The sequence below is a fragment of the Micromys minutus genome (assembly GCF_963924665.1).
Source record: "Micromys minutus genome assembly, chromosome: 14".
NCBI classification, from domain to species: Eukaryota; Metazoa; Chordata; class Mammalia; order Rodentia; family Muridae; genus Micromys; species Micromys minutus.
In genome coordinates, this window is record NC_137983.1 from 14,358,073 (window position 1) to 14,362,976 (window position 4,904).

The 4,904-nt window shown below is 41.7% G+C and overlaps 1 pseudogene across 1 annotated transcript; it reads left to right on the forward strand.

Annotated features, from left to right (window-relative positions):
• Positions 1-3,505: 3,505 nt before the first annotated feature.
• On the forward strand, positions 3,506-4,651 carry LOC308429706 (tubulin alpha-1B chain-like; annotated as a pseudogene). The gene is made up of 2 exons: positions 3,506-3,515; positions 3,627-4,651. The product of its transcript is annotated as a tubulin alpha-1B chain-like (transcript).
• Positions 4,652-4,904: the final 253 nt, after the last annotated feature.

The window sequence follows — 4,904 nt, forward strand, 5'->3', positions numbered from 1 at the left end:
GCTTAAACACATTCCTTACCATTGTTGCAAAACTTATCTTTCCTTTTAGGGACAAAATTTTGTAAGAAATTCTCAGTGCTTTTACTCATAATAAATATATGTCATATAAATGAATAATGTTTCAACTCTGTCAAACACTATTCAGAATTTTTTTAAACCTATGGCTTTCATAAGGCTAAAGGGAGATACATATGTGAAAATAAATGAGCAGTTCTTGATCTATAAAGTTTCCTTGTTTTGAATATCCATCTAATTAATGGCAGCATGTAGAGTTAAATGAACATTAAAAAGTGGTGTTGTGGGTGCTTGGCCAATACTGTCTTTTTGTTTTCAATATGGGATCTCTTAAAGTTCAGGCTGCCCTCCAGCTCCTGATTCTCCTGACTTTACTTGTCTAGTGCTGAGATTATAGTTGTGTTCTATAACACCTGGCTAGGATTCTTCCTACTTTCCTTCCTATTTTCTTTTCTCCCCTCCCCCCTCTTCTTTCGGGGGATTGAACCAAGAAACATTGCTGGATGTTAGCCAGGTTTTTTATCTTCACAGCCTCACGTGCATTTAGCTTTACACTGGAGTATTCTGGCACAAGTCACACAAACTTGGGTTTGATGGAGTGTTACACTTCTCATGGTTTAACCATGTAAAACTACTATACTTGTAGATTAGAAAGGCATGGTGGGATGGCTATTTTAGAGTGTTCTGCCCGGTACTTGCATGCTCATAGGCAAGTTATTTCATTTCTTTGAGGCTGAATATCCTTATTTAGAGCTTGGAGAAAATAAATGTATCTCACAAAATCATCGAAAGAATTGCATATAATGGTGTACATACAATAATTTGCAGTGTTTAACTATGGTCCTTCATTCAACACAAGACACTTATTGTTCTCATCAGTGCCACCCATATAGTGCCGGCAGTGACAAAGAGGTTTCAGAAACAGCAGGAGCACAGACATTTACCTTACTGAGAGTCCACATTAGGAAACAAGCAGATATCAGAATCCACAGACTCCTTCTCAGTACAAGGTATGTGTACTTCTAAAACTTTCAAATTAAAGGTCTAGTTGAGTTCACATTTGCAGATTTAGACATGTATTTTCTACTTCCAACTGTCAGCCTGCTGCTGGGACACACATATTCATTATCTTCCACTGTGGAACCTCTTTGAAAGAGGTTTAAAAGAAACAAACAAACAAAAAATTGAAAATAAGCTGTCTACCTGAGAACTTTATTTATAGTCTTTTTCTTTAAATTCCTTCTTATATTCAATTTCTTCATCATTTTACAGATTCATTTCAAGAATGGCAATTAATACACACTGGTCCTGTTCCAGTTCTCAGCTTTATAGCTGGTGACTGTCTTCCTGATCTCCTGTCTCAGTCTTCTTCATGAGCTTCCATTTGGTCTCTGTCAATGGGCTGTGGAACAGGAGAACCTTAGAAGGGCACCTTCTGAATTCCAACAATCGATGTCCCCATTTTTCTCACATGGCATATAGAAATTCCAGTCTGTACTTCACAAAGTTAAAAAGAGTAATTTTGATAATGGCTTCTAATGTAATTCTGGAATACAGGTATTTCTAGACAAAACAAATGCCCAAAATGTTACCAACATCTTAGCCACATTAAAATGACTTTCATTAGTCTTTTTCCTCCTTCTACCAGTAGGAAACCTGGTAGAATTTGAGTTATTTGTGCAATATATCACAGGTAAGAGTTAGGGAACTGAGTTTAGACCAAAATCTGGTTTTATTTCCAGGGCTTATTTTGATTAGATTTCCCTTCCATATTCTCTTATAAAATCCTGCAGTTATCATGATGGGGTAAGATCCATATATCTGTTATCCGTATGCTAAACAGTGGACAGTTTATCAGTGGACAGCCACTCAGACGTGTAGTTGATTTAAACAAAAACTAAACATTTTCTCTATGATTACATGCTTGATGCCTTTCACCCTATTTCTGTCATCTGGTGCCTTTTTGGCAATTTCTAATCAAGATCTCTGAATCCTCCAGAGATCTTGTGCCAAGGGAACTTCACCCCTACAGAGTGCTACTGTCCTTCACATCACACCTACAATTAGCACACAGATTGCAGGCCCCCATGTGTCCATTTGCTGCGTCAGGATTGCACCAAGATAGAAGACAGTTAAAGATAGGAAAAGGAAACAACAGCTTGCCTTAGCAAAGAAGGATAAATAAGCACCAAGAAACAGATAACAACAGACAGGTGATTCGGCCTGACAGAGGGAGCAACACACTTTGTGACATGAAAGAAGAAAGGCTGTTTAGAGTCTTCTTCCTTCCTTCCTTTCTTTCTTTCTTCCTTCCTTCCTTCTTTTCTACCTTCCTTTCTTCCTTCTTTCCTTCCTACCTTTCTTCCTTCCTTCCTACCATTTTTCCTTCCTTCCTTCCTTCCTTCCTTCCTTCTTTCCTTCCTTCCTTCCTTCCTTTCTTTCTTTCTTTCTTTCTTTCTTCCTTTCTTTCCATTTTGTTTTGATTTGTGTCTTGCAAAGTTTATTTTATTTTTTATTAATCATTCCACTCATTTACATCTCAAATGATATTTCTCTTTCTAGTTACCCCTCCATAACCCTCCCATCCCATCCTTCCTCTCCCCACGCCCCTTTGCCTTTATGAGGGTGCTCCCCTACTAACCCACCCTTTCCTGCCTCACCTCACCAGCATTCCCCTACACTAGGGCACTAAACCTTCACAGTGTCAAGGGACTCACCTCCCATTAATGTCAGATAAGACCATCCTCTACCACATATGTATATGGAGCCATGGATACCCCCAGTACACTCCTTGGTTGGTAGTCTAGTACCTGAAATCTCTGGATGGTCCAGACAGCTGACATTGTTCTTCCTATGAGGTTTTAATCCCCTTTGCTTCCCCAGTCTTTCCCTCAGCTCCACTACCGGGGTCTCTGATCTCAGTATGATGATTGCAGTGCAAGCATCTGTGAATAGTTTTGAGGAAGTTGTACTCCTAAATTATTGACTCTAGATGTTGTGCTAAAGACTACTTACAGCTCTAGGAAATCTAGAATCCAAAACCATTTTTATTTTTCTTGCTATCATCACTCTAAATCATGATATGTTTGTTAAGTACCTTCTGTGAACCATAAATCAAGGGAGATATAAAATAAGTAATGATATTGTAAGTCAAGGGTATGGTGAGTACTATGAAGAAAATCAGGCATAGAAAAAATAGTAAGATATGAATTATTTATTTAAAGAAAAATGAGGCCCTGTTACATTAATTACGTTGGACTCTTAGTTGTCAGGAACATTAACTGGGACCTGGTGTCTGCTTCCATCACTCCTGCCTTCTAACACATAGCTATCATGTGTGAGTGCATCTCCATCCACGTTGGCCAGGCTTGTATCTAGATCTGCTAGGAGCTCTCCTGCTTGAAACACGGCATCTAGCCTGATGGCCAGATGCCAAGTGACGAGACCATTGGGGGAGAAGATAACTCCTTCAACACAGGTGCTGGCAAGCATGTTCCCAGGTCAGTGTTAGTAGACCTGGTACCCACCTACCACCAGCTCATCCACCCTGAGCAGCTCATCACAGGCAAGGAAGTTGCTGCCAATAACTGCCTGTCGTTACCAATCCATAGGCAAAGAGATCATTGACCTTGTCTTGGACAGAATTTGCAAACTGGCTGACCAGGACATGGGATTCCAGGGCTTCTTGGTTTTCCAAAACTTTGGCAGAGGGACTGGCTCTGGGTTTATCTCCCTGCTGATGGAGAGGCTCTCTGTTGATTACAGAAAGAAGTCTAAGCTGGAGTTCTCCATTTACTCAGCCATCCCCCCCCCCCCCAGGTTTCCACTGCTGTGGTTGAGCCTTACAATTTCGTCCTCACCACCCACACCACCCTGCAGTACACTGATTGTGCCTTGTGCCTTCATTGTAGAAAATGAGGCCATCTATGACATCTGTCATAGAAACCTTGACATCAAACGTCCAGCCTACTCTAACCTCAACCTTCTTAATAGCCAGATTGTGTCTTCCATCACTGCTTCCCGCAGATTTGATGGGACCCTGAATGTTGATCTGACAAAATTCCAGATCAACCTCGAATCCACTTCCCTCTGGCCACTTATGCCCCTGTCATCTCTGCTGAGAAAGCCTACCATGAGCAGCTTTCCGTAGCAGAGATCACCAATGCTTGCTTTCAGCCAACCAAGCAGATGGTGAAATGTGACCTTCGCCATGGTAAATACATGGCTTGCTGCCTGATGTACCATGGTGATGTGGTTTTCAAAGATGTCAATGCTGCCATTGCCACCATCACGACCAAGCTCAGCATCCAGTTTGTGAACTGGTGTCCCACTGGCTTCAAGGTTGGTATTAATTACCAGGCATCCACTGTGGTACCTGGTGGCGACCTGGCTAAGGTCCAGATAACTGTATGCATGCTGAGCAATACCACAGCCATTGCTGAGGCCTGTGCTTGCCTAGATCATAAGTTTTGATCTGATGTATGCCAAGCATGCCTTAGTGTACTGGCATGTGGGTGAGGCCATGGAGGAGGGAGTGTTCTCTGAGGCCCATGGGGACATGGCTGCCCTAAAGAGGGATTATGAGGAGGTTGGTGTGGCTTCTGTGGAAGGTGAGGGTGAGGAAGGAGAGGAATAGTAGTTCATTCCTCCAGTCCCTGTATCGTGTCAAACTGGCATTGATTATTATGTCCTGTTTCCATTCTGTGATCGTGTCTTCCCCATGTGTTCCTCCAAGTTTTCCATAAAACATAAGATGACTAGAAAAGAATGAATGGGGGCAAATGGTGATAGATAATGCTGCAGAGCAAATGGAAACATATTAGTAGATACTAGACCAATAGTAGAATAAGGGCAGTGGAACATGGCCTTTCAAGACGAGAGTAGAGAAC